Source organism: Prionailurus viverrinus, chromosome B1, assembly GCF_022837055.1.
Source record: "Prionailurus viverrinus isolate Anna chromosome B1, UM_Priviv_1.0, whole genome shotgun sequence".
Taxonomy (NCBI): domain Eukaryota; kingdom Metazoa; phylum Chordata; class Mammalia; order Carnivora; family Felidae; genus Prionailurus; species Prionailurus viverrinus.
Window position 1 is genome coordinate 167065539 of NC_062564.1, and position 12864 is coordinate 167078402.

At 37.7% G+C, this 12864-nt stretch overlaps 1 pseudogene; it reads left to right on the forward strand.

Annotated features, from left to right (window-relative positions):
• Positions 1-11391: 11391 nt before the first annotated feature.
• Positions 11392-12545, forward strand: LOC125164899 (S-adenosylmethionine decarboxylase proenzyme-like; annotated as a pseudogene).
• Positions 12546-12864: the final 319 nt, after the last annotated feature.

The window sequence follows — 12864 nt, forward strand, 5'->3', positions numbered from 1 at the left end:
TTCCTTCCTTCCTTCCTTCCTTCCTTCCTTCCTTCCTTCCTTCCTTCCTCTGTCTCTCTCTCTCTCTCTCTCTCTGCAGAGAGAGAGGGAAGGAGAGATATATTACAAAGAATAGGTTGGCATTTATGGAGGCTCACAAGTCTCAGGATCTGAAAAGTGAGTCGACATACTGGAGACCCAAGAGAGCTGATGTGTAATTTCAATCTAAGTCTGATATGGAAGTCAGTAGTCTCAAGGCCCAAGAAGAGCAGATGTTTCAGTTTTAATTCAAGGGCCAGAGAAGACTAATAACTCATATCAAACAATCACAAAGAGGAATTCCCTTTTTATTTGCAAAAGGATTAACTTTTAAATTCTTTTCAGGCCTTCAACTGATCGGATGAGGCTCACCCACATTAGGGAGAGCAATCTGCTTTGCTTGGTCTACCACTTCAAATGTTTATCTCATCCTAAACATCCGTACAGACACACCCAGAATAATGATTGACCAAATATCTGGGCACTTTCTGGCCCAGTCAAGTTGACGCACAAAATCAGTTGTCACACAACTCTTGGGGTCCAAGAGGAAACCAAAACTTCAGATGTTCTTGAAAATAAAGTTTTATGAGAACACAACATATCAGAATTGATGAAACACAGCTAAATTAGGTACTAAAGGAAAAGTTGTAGATTAAATACTTACAACAATAAAAATGAAAAGGGAATTAAACACCTAACTGCTTAGTAAAAGAAACTTTATGAAGAACTATATAAACCAAACAAAGCAGAAGAATTAAACCAGCTCCAAAATTGAAATGTATAACAGAACATTATTAAGAACTAATAAATTAAGCCAATAGTGAACTCATTTATTTGAAATTATCATGGAGCGCCTGGGTGGCTCAGTCGGTTAAGCGGCCGACTTCGGCTCAGGTCATGATCTCGCGGTCCGGGAGTTCGAGCCCCACGTCGGGCTCTGTGCTGACAGCTCAGAGCCTGGAGCCTGTTTCAGATTCTGTGTCTCCCTCTCTCTGACCCTCCCCTGTTCATGTTCTGTCTGTCTCAAAAATAAATAAAATGTTAAAAAAATGAAATTATAATAAAAACTAATAGTTAACCATACTAATTTTTTAAAAAGTGTAGGGAAAAACATGAATACATAAATTTAGAAATTTTATATATATGGGAAATATGTCATTAGTCTGCATACCTCTATGCAAATATATATGAAAATCCAGATAAGATGAATAATTGTCTAGCAAAATAGAACTTATCAAAATAAAAATTTATCCTTTAATCCTAAAAGGTAGTCTAAACAGATCAATTATCATGAAATAAATAGGGAAAGTAAGAGATTACTCCAATAATAATAATAATAATAATAATAATAAAGACTTTGAATGGATCGAGATGAGAATTTTGCCACACTCTGAAGATAAAAAAATCTTCAGTCTATTTACACTATTCTAGAACAGAGAAAAGAAGGAAAAATACAAATTCATATCCGGAATGAAATGGGTGAATTATTAACCCTAAACATAAAAGATTGTACTGAAAATAAAATTACAATCCAATCATATCAACATGGAATATGTGATGCTAGGAATGCAATGTGCAATGATAGTTAAATATCAACAAACACATTTACATAATCTGTTGTATTAATAGAGCTAAAGAGATAAATCATATGCTCATATTCAGATATTTAAGAGTATTTGAAATTTATTGTCCTTAAAGACAAAAATCTGATTTGTGCATGCACGTACACACACACACACACACACACACACACACACACACACACCCCATTGCCCTAAAGTTGGTATCTTACCCAATGGGAAAACATTAGAAGCTTTCTGATTAATGTCAGACGTAAGGCAAATACATTTTGTCTTTCTATTACTATTTAGCATTTTTATTAGAGCTATTACTTATAAAAGCAGTCAAACACAAAGGCATAAGGATTAGAAAGTAAGAATTCTATTAGAAAGTAAAGATAGAATTATATATGTGGAAAATCAAAAAAATTGATGGGGAAACTTAAGCAGAATTCCAGGGTGATATCAGATTATAAAATCATGAAATCAATATTTAAAAAGATGCTATGAATGAGACAATTCCATTTACAAAAGAAAAATCATAGCATACCTGTATATAAATTTATGTCCAATGTGTGTGTCTATATAAACAAATGAAAGCACATACCATATTCTTAGACAATGTTTTATAGAATTCATTCTTCCGTGCAATAATTTATAACATTAAAGCTTTTCCAAGAAAATATTAATAAGCTAGTTTTCTTTGGAGCTTGGCAAGTTAATTATAAAAGTCATTTAACAGAGCAAATAATAATCAGGACATAGATTCCAGAAGTAGTGACTAACTCTATTAAAACATTTTCCAGAGTTTCCATTTCTTAATCACTATGCTATGTGTACAAATGGAAACCAGGCCCGTATAATAGAATAGGTAAGCCATAAATCGATCTTACTGCATATGGAAATTTAGTAGACGATAAAAGCAGCATTTAAACATTGAGGAGAAAATGAACACTTAATATGTAGTGTTGGGATACCTAGTTAACCATAAAGAAAATAGATAAAATTATATGTATTTCTGACACTGTAGACAAGATAAATTCTAACAGAAAATGAAACTATAAAGCAAGAAGGAAACATGGGGGAATTCATTTATAACATGACAGGAAAATTTTCTGAACAGGAGTCGAAATCTAGATGCAGTAAGAAAAAATACTGATATATTACATTTAACCGTATTAAGAAATAACTTTCCATTGCAAAAAATCCAAAAAGCAAAGTAAGAAACACAGTGGCTAATAGGAAAAAGGTTTGAAAATTGCATCAGTTCAAAGAGTTATTACCTCTAATATATAAAAGCCTTCTGAAGGCAGAGAGATAAAACACAAATGGGCAATGTACAGATAGGAACAGATAGGTCACAGAAAAAGAAATGCAAGTAGCTCTTTATTACATGAAAATGTCCACGACTCTCCATAATAAGAGAAATGTGCTAATTAAAGCTGAACTACTGTTTCTCACCAATCAGATTGGCAAAGGATCCCAAAGTGTAACTATATTATGATGAGACTGAAGGAAAACCAGCACTGTCGAACCTTTCTGTTGGGAATACAAAACGGTAAATCTCCCTGGAGGAGAATTTGGCAATATTCTACATTATTCTTTGACCCAGCAATCTCATCTCTAGGTATCTCAGAATGCACCAGCAAATCTATGAAAAAGCATGTGCGCAATGCTGTTAGTGGCAATTCTTCTATAAGAGCAGAAGACTGTAAACAACCAGTTGTCACACTCTTGTGTCTCCATTTCAAAACCTGCCCCTGCCCGTGTATAATTGACTAGATTTGCAGTCTGGGCCTCTACTAACCACATTTCTGTTCGTGCATTGGCTTCAGTAAGTCTCTGCCTGATGGGGGTGCTGCTGCCAAGGCTGGATCTTGGAAGGGAAAATTAAGGATGCTTAGCCTCCCTGTTTTGCCTCACTTGCTCTGAGTGTCACAACAGCAGCACTTCTTCACTCCAACAAGAATTTGTTCCCCACCGACTTAAATACTGCCTTTATCATGTATTCAATGCTTTTGTCTGGAGCTTGACATGTTGATTATACAATACATTTAGAAGAACAAACAATATCCAAGAAAACCTGAGCTTTTCAATAAGTACTGTTGGACTAACTAGTTAAACCACAGGAAAAGTAGATGAAACTGATTCCATTTCTGGCACTATTCATAGGATTGATTCCAGATTGTTCTGGGATGTCCATATGTAAAAAAATGAAATGATACAACTCGAAGAAAATCATATAGGTAGTAACTATAGGGAACAACAACCACCTACGCCCGGGAAAACAGGGAAAAAGTTGCAATTATTAGATCTTGGAAGCATGAAGAAGCAATAAACAGAACTGAGACCTCGACCTCGGAAGAAGGGGCACTGTTTGGCTGGGGGTCCTGCAGACCTGGCATACAGACCTCCAATGAGGGGCGACCAGCAGGCTTGTGCTAGAAGGTACGTGTGATAACATATGTATCTCTCTGTAAGGATCAGCAAAACTCTAAGAATCAACAGCTCCCTTCAAAGAATATTAGGAAACCAACTTATTGCGAAAATTGGAATATATAAAGAAAAGAAGCTAGGATTCATCCTGCTTCTTCCAAATGAATTCTAACAAAGGATAAACGGTGAGAAGTTTCTTTTCATATTATTCTAGGTAATAAAAAATAAAATGAGAATTAGAATATTGCCATTCAAATGGTAGAACAGATCTAGGCAATGATAATTAGTGACTGCTTGCATAACACAAAAAAGAGAAAATCAAACATATATGCCTACTGGTGAAAGTACAAAAACCGCCTATGAATGACTCTTGCCAAAAAAAAAGCGAAGTTAGATATAAATTTAACTATCAATACACAGGAAATAAAGAGGAACATTTTCGGCAGCACCATGGGGCTGCAGTAAGCAAAATTGAGGCTGGAAACCCTTGGACAAATATCCCATTTCCTCCGCAAGTGGCAAAGAAAGAAAAGGAGTGGATGAGAACTCACGTATAAAACTTGAGACAAAAGTACTGTAACGTATGGACCTTCCTCGGGCCTGGATTCAAAGAAACAAAAAATATAGGAGACAATAGGGAGGGAACTTGAACCCTAACTGGGCTTTGCTGATTTTGCAGAATTGCTTTAGATGTGATGATAATATTGGGGTTATGTCAAAAATAAAAGAATGCCCATATTTTCAAGCTATCCCAGAGACATTTGTAAATAAAATACTGCCTAGAGTTTCCTTCAAAATAATCCATTGCATGTGTTGAAGGTGGATGCATAAATGAAACAACAATGTCTATTTGTCAAAAACTATTAAAACTTAGAATTACATGCATGAGAGTTCATTTTCTTATTACCTCTATTTTTGTATTATATCTTTTTTGAAATTTGCTACAATAAAAATACATATATTTAGTATATTATTTTTGTATATTTTGTTAATAGTAATAATGACAATGTGCCTTTTATTTGAGTACTACAATGTTTTGGTACCCATAAATGCACTTTAAATGCATTATGTCTTTAAATCTCCCCTCAAAACAGGTAATCTTTGCTATTATTCCCATTCGTTTGATTTCAAAGCCTTTACTCTTTCCACTATTTACCTGCCATTCTATCTAGTTAGTGGTAGAAGGTGATAAAAATTTCAGTGGCAAATTTGCCAGTGAATAAGCTTTTAATATTATTATTAAATAATTATTTATTTATAATGGTTAATGTTTATTATTATAATGTCCAGGCACTGTTCTAAGGGTTTTATGTGTATTTATTTGATATTCTTTAAAATTTTTTTTTTCTAATTTTTATTTATTTTTGAGAGAGTGTAAATGGGGGAAGGGCAGAGAGAGAGGGAGACACAGAATCTGAAGCAGGCTCAGAGGTGTCAGCACAGTGCCTGACGTAGGGCTCAAACTCACAGACCGTGAGATTATGGCCTGAGCCAAAGTCGGATGCTTAACCGACTGAGCCACCCAGGCTCCCCTATTTACTTGATATTTTTAACCACCCTATGAAGTAGGACATTTATTAGCTAAATGCATTTTTTTTTTATTCTTGGAAAACTTGCATGATGTGAGAGTCACCTATCCAGAATCTATTTAAGTCATTTCTCTTGTTAGACATATAAATTCTTTCTTTGCTGCTGGTATTAGAAATGATACTATTTTAAGCAGCCTTATACAAAAATTTTGAGTCTTCACCTTAGGTATTTTTAAGTAGAGTAACTTTTTGAAGTGTATTTATTTACTTTGAGAGAGAGAGAGAGAGCGTGAGCCAGCAGAGGGGTGGAGGGAAAGAGGGAGAGAGAGAATCCCAAGCAATCCCAAAAATCCCAAGCTGATGGCACAGAGCCCAATGTGGGGCTTGAAATCATGAAATGTGAGATCCTGACCTGAGCCAAAATCAAGAGTCAGACACTTAACCAGCTGAGCCACCCAGGTGCCCCAATTTTTAAGTGGAGTCTTACAAGAGAAATTAACTAGGTATAACCATTCTTAAACTTTGATATATATTATCCAAAATGCTGTTTGGAAAAATCTTGCCAGCTTCCACTGGTACAATGCTAACTTGTACCAGTTAGCATTATATGGAGTTCAGTATACTTTACTCTTTCTTAGTAATCCGATCTTTAAGAAACAAGATTGAAAACTGAGAGGTGAAGGACGCCTGGCTAGTTCAGTCAGTAGAGCATGAGACTCTTGATCTGGGGGTTGTAAGTTCAAGCCCCACGTTGGGTGTAGAGATTATTTAAAAATAAAAAATTATTTAAGGAGCACCTGGGTGGTTCAGTCTGTTAAGCATCTGACTCTTGATTTCAGCTCAGGTCGTGGTCTCACGATTGGTAAGATCGAGTCCCACATCCAACCTGCTTGGGATTCACTCTTTCCCTCTTTCTGTGCCCCTCCCCGGCTTGAGCTGTCTCTCACTTTCTCTCATTTTCTCAAAATAAATACATAAACTTAAAAAAAAAAAGATCTTTGAAACAAGAAAACTGAGAAAAAATGCCAAGTAATTTGAATATTAATTCAAATTAATTAATTTTGAATATTAATCTTCATTTCTTTGATTATAGTATGTGATGTTTTCAAATGAGATCGTGTTACATGTGAATGTGTGTTTGTGTATGTATGGATTGTCCACTACTTTCCTTTATCTGTTTGTTGTTTTTTTTGTGACTGACATTCTTGTCTTATTAAACTGTAAGACTTCTTCATACAGTAAAATACTAGTTCTTTTCAGTCATATGTGCTGCATTTTCTTGTTTGCCTTTTAAATTTGTTCATGATATTTTTTTTCCAACTTTTTTTTTAATTTATTTTTGGGACAAAGAGAGACAGAGCATGAACGGGGGAGAGGCAGAGAGAGAGGGAGACACAGAATCGGAAACAGGCTCCAGGCTCTGAGCCATCAGCCCAGAGCCTGACGCGGGGCTTGAACTCCCGGACCGCGAGATCGCGACCTGGCTGAAGTCGGACGCTTAACCGACTGCGCCATGATATTTTTGACAGGTGAATTTTCAGTTTGATGTTGTCATTTAATCAATCATTTACTTTGACCTTTTCCACTGAACTTTTTTGCTAGGTGGGCAGTCTTTTGGGATCACAATATCAGAGAAGCCTCACAGACTTGTGCTTTAGTTGATTTGTTTTTGAGACTTTATTATTCCCTTTGGCCAAAATGCTGTAGTGAACTGATTTCCTTTCATATCCTTGCATCTACGCTCTTTGCCAACTTGAGTTGGGAAAGGCATGTTGTAGTGGCTGTTCTCTAGGCAGTTCAAAGCAGGACCAAATTGTCCAAAGCTGTTTTGTAGTCTAAATTGGTTGAAGAATCCTGGCTGTCAAAGAACCTGATCTCAGCAGGGAATTTCTGGCATTGAGCTGAGGAGTATTATTAGTTTAAAAGCTAGGGAAGCCAGCTTGTATCAGAGAATCACCAATGTCTTATAATATGAACACATGGCTTTGATGCAAATAGGTCATGAGTAGAAAAGACATAGAGGGTAATTAATTGAAAAGCAATATTTTAAAGCAGGATTTAATGTTGTTGGCTGCACTTTAACTATGACATAGGAGATATTTAGCAAAATGCCTAAAGAATTTCATTCACAGACAGAGCTTATCTAAACCACAGAAATCTTGAAGTTTTCTCTCAATATTTGACTCACACAGAGTACACATTTGACCACAGAATCTCAATGACAACAACAAAATAAATCATTGTTACTACTTTAGAGATGAGTTTCTGTTTCTGTTTTCCATACTCAGCATTAAAGTGATAGAGGAAGGGTAAATTTGAAAATCTGACTTTTGTTTGGATATCTTATTTTGAGAAGGAATGTTTTGAAACACATTTTTCTGCAATTTTTAACATTTAAATTTTGCAACAACATAACAGAAATACACGGTTTTGAAAACTCAAGCAGTGTAGAAAGGCTTCAAGCAAAAACAATGGTCTTCCAGACTACCTCTTTTTCTTCAGTCTTTCATTAGAACCATTTTACAGGGGCACCTGGGTGGCTCAGTTGGTTAGGTGTCCAACTTTGGTTCAGGTCATTATCTCATGGTTGTTGGGTTTGAATCCTGCATCAGGCTTTGTGCTGACTGCTTAGAACCTGGAACCTGCTTCAAATTTTGTGTCTCCCTCTCTCCCTGTCCCTCCCCCACTTGCCCTCTATCTCTCTCTCAGAAATAAACATTAAGAAAAAAAAAGAATGTATGAATTAAAGAACATTTTACAATTTTCTAATTGTTTTCCTCGTTGTTCTTTTTGTATCTCTACATTGTTACGTTGATTTTTCTTGATTAATCCATTTCAGTCATTGTCTATGGAAGTTTGTGTATAACAGAAGAATATTTAGCAATTCCTTTCTTACATCACCCTGTTCTCATTTTGGAGATTGCAAAACCTTTTCAAACTTCTGTGCATTAGGGTTAAATTCTTTATTAAAAATGTTCTATTAAATTCTCCAATAATTGATATTCCGACTGTGGTAATTTTTTTCTATTTGTTTATCCCGGTCTTTGTCTTGCTACAGATTTTTCTTCAATTTCTAGCAATGCTTGAATATCATTTTGTGTTGAGAATGCCTGGCAATATTGTGTGGATGGGTGGCACCTGTCAACTGGCAGAGTTCACTTTGAATAATTAAGCAGGAAACTGGAATGTTTCTGAAGACTAGAATTTGAACAATTTTGCTTTCGAGGCAAATGCTCAACTGTCCCAGTTTGTGCACAGACAGCCACTTCAGGTTCATTGGAAAGAAACTCCTAGCTCCACATCACACTGCATTGTGTGGGGTTTGCATTGCATAGAGGTGGGAGTAAATGGGGACTATTTCAGCCCTTTTAAAAATTAACACCGAGATGGTATATCTGGAAGGTCAACCCCCTCCACTTCTGGGCCCTTCTCCATAAGTTCTAGAATGGCTGTCCTCTGTTTATTCATGTTTTATAAATGTTCTGTCTACTGAAAGCCTCTTTGTCACTCTTTTTTTACTTTTTTCTCTTTGTTGTCCCTTTATGAGGATCTTGACGTAAGAGAAGAAAAATATTTGCTTTTAGTCAGCAGCCCTGGACCAGAAGCCACAAGTTACTTTTAAAAATAAACTTTGGGGGCGCCTGGGTGGCCCAGTCGGTTGAGGCTCAGACGACTTCGGCTCAGGTCATGATCTCATGGTTCGTGGGTTTGAGCCCCACATGGGGCTCTGTGCTGACAGCTCAGAGCCTGGAACCTGCTTTGGATTATGTGTCTCCCTCTCTCTCTCTGCCCCTCCCCTGCTCACACACTGTCTGTCTGTTTCTCTCACTCTCAAAAATAAATAAACATTGTGGCGCCTGGGTGGCTCAGTCGGTTAAGCATCCGACTTCAGCTCAGGTCATGATCTTGCGGTCCGTGAGTTTGAGCCCCACGTTGGGCTTTGGGCTGATGGCTCAGAGCCTGGAGCCTGCTTCGGATTCTGTGTCTCCCTCTCTCTCTGCCCCTCCCCCGTTCATGCTCTGTCTCTCTCTGTCTCAAAAATAAATAAACGTTGGCACAAAAACAGACACATAGACCAATGGAATAGAATAGAAACCCCAGAACTAGACCCACAAACGTATGGCCAACTCATCTTTGACAAAGCAGGAAAGAACATCCAATGGAAAAAAGACAGTCTCTTTAACAAATGGTGCTGTGAGAACTGGACAGCAACATGCAGAAGGTTGAAACTAGACCACTTTCTCACACCATTCACAAAAATAAACTCAAAATGGATAAAGGACCTGAATGTGAGACAGGAAACCATCAAAACCCTAGAGGAGAAAGCAGGAAAAGACCTCTCTGACCTCAGCCGTAGCAATCTCTTACTCGACACATCCCCAAAGGCAAGGGAATTAAAAGCAAAAATGAATTACTGGGACCTTATGAAAATAAAAAGCTTCTGCACAGCAAAGCAAACAACCAACAAAACTAAAAGGCAACCAACGGAATGGGAAAAGATATTTGCAAATGACATATCTGACAAAGGGCTAGTATCCAAAATCTATAAAGAGCTCACCAAACTCCACACCCGAAAAACAAATAACCCAGTGAAGAAATGGGCAGAAAACATGAATAGACACTTCTCTAAAGAAGACATCCAGATGGCCAACAGGCACATGAAAAGATATTCAACGTCGCTCCTCATCAGGGACATACAAATCAAAACCACTCTCAGATATCACCTCACGCCAGTCAGAGTGGCCAAAATGAACAAATCAGGAGACTATAGATGCTGGAGAGGATGTGGAGAAACAGGAACCCTCTTGCACTGTTGGTGGGAATGCAAATTGGTGCAGCCACTCTGGAAAACAGTGTGGAGGTTCCTCAAAAAATTAAAAATAGACCTACCCTATGACCCAGCAATAGCACTGCTAGGAATTTACCCAAGGGATACAGGAGTACTGATGCATAGGGGCACTTGTACCCCAATGTTTATAGCAGCACTCTCAGCAATAGCCAAATTATGGAAAGAGCCTAAATGTCCATCAACTGATGAATGGATAAAGAAATTGTGGTTTATATACAGAATGGAGTACTACGTGGCAATGAGAAAGAACGAAATATGGCCCTTTGTAGCAACGTGGATGGAACTGGAGAGTGTGATGCTAAGTGAAATAAGCCATACAGAGAAAGACAGATACCATATGTTTTCACTCTTATGTGGATCCTGAGAAACTTAACAGAAACCCATGGGGGAGGGGAAGGAAAAAAAAAAAAAGAAAGAGGTTAGAGTGGGAGAGAGCCAAAGCATAAGAGACTCTTAAAAACTGAGAACAAACTGAGGGTTGATGGAGGGTGGGAGGGAGGGGAAAGTGGGTGATGGGCATTGAGGAGGGCACCTTTTGGGATGAGCCCTGGGTGTTGTATGGAAACCAATTTGACAATAAATTTCATATATTGAAAAAAATAAAAAAAAATAGATAAATAAACGTTAAAAAATTAAAAAATAATAAACATTAAATAAAAAAAGAAAAAAAAGGAATTAACTATCAACTTCCACAGTATGGCCAGCGATATTAGCTAGCTCTCACTCTACTCTTAACAGGGCAGCAGCCTACCAGAGACCGAACTGTATCTGCCTCTATGTCCAGCAGACTCACCTTCAAGTTTTGTTCACAAAAAGCAAGCAAACAAACAAAAAAAAGCTGGGAAGTTTTTATTAATCCTTTTTTTAAATTTAATATAAAATTATAGGAACCTGAACTTTAGTAACACAGCTGGAACGGTCTGCAGCAGCAGGGGCAGCAGTGGGAGATTTAATTTGGTTGATTTTTCTGTGGTTGTTGGTTGTTCGCAGTCTCATGGTGATGGAAGCTGCATCTTTCTTCGAGGGGACCAAGAAGCTGCGGGAGGTTTGGTTCTCCAGGCAACAGCCCGACGCAAACCAAGAATCTGAGGATCTTTACACCATCCCAAGATCCGAGGGGGACACACTTTTTTTTTTAATTTTTAATGTGTATTCATTCTTTGAGAGAGAGACAGAGCGTGAGCAGGGAGAGGCACAGAGAGGGAGACACTGAATATGAAGCAGGTTCCAAGCTCCAAGCTGTCAGCACAGAGCCCGATGTGGGACTCAAACCCACGAACCATGAGATCATGACGTGAGCTGAACTCTGAGGCTCAACCGACCGGGCCAACCAGGCGCCCCGAGTGGGACATACTTTTGAAAGATGTGCAGTGCTCACAGTAGCTTGTTTGTCTCCAAAAGACGTTTCATTTTGAAGGCGTGGTACCAAGTCTTGCTAGGGATTACAATTGAGTTTCACTCAATTCAAAGCTTCTTTTATTCTTGTAAGAATTTCATGAAACCTTCTTACCAAGGGTACCCACACCGGAATTTCAAGGAAGAAATAAAGTTTCTTAATGCAATTCTCCCAAACAGAGCAGCATATTATATTGTATGGGACACATGCATTCTGACTGTTGGTACATGTATACTTTGTATTTCCCAGAGACTCAGGTAATCAGTCAGCCAGATCAAACCCTGGAAATTCTGATGTGTGAACTTGACCCAGCAGTTATGGACCAGTTCTATATGAAAGAATGTGCGACTGCAAAGGATGTCACTCTTGAGAGTAGAATTCGTGACCTGACCCCGGGTTCTGTCATTGATGCCACACTGTTCAATCCTTGTGGGTATTCAGTGAATGGAATGAAATTGAATGGAACTCATTGGACTGTTCACATCACTCCACATCCAGAATTTTCTTATGTTAGCTTTGAAATGAACTTAAGTCAGACCTCCTATGATGACGTGACCTGGAAAGTTGCAGAAGACTTCTAGCCAGGAAAAGCTGTGTCCACACTGTTTGTAAATAAGAGTTCCAAATGTTGCACAGTGCTTTCTTTACCCCAGAAGATTGAAGGTTTTAAACGTCTTGATTACCAGAGCGCCATGTTCAATGATTATAATTTTGTTTTTACCAGTTTTGCTAAGAAGCAGCAACAACAGCAGTGTTGATTAATAAAAATGAAGAAAAAACGTAAAAAGAGAACACACAGAGAAGAAGGGGATGGCTGCTTTTTAGATATCAATACCGGGGGCCATACGTTCCATTACCATCACCTTGTAGCTGCAGAAAACCCTAGACGTAATGATAGTGTAATCATTTTGAATTGTATGCACTATTATAACAAAGAGTTAGATATCTTGCATGAATGCTCTCTTCTGTGTTTAGGTATCTTATGCCACTCTTGCTGTGAAATTGAAGTGCATGTGGAAAAAACCTTTTACTATATGTAACTTCACAACACTTGTGAAAACAACTTAATTTGGTTTA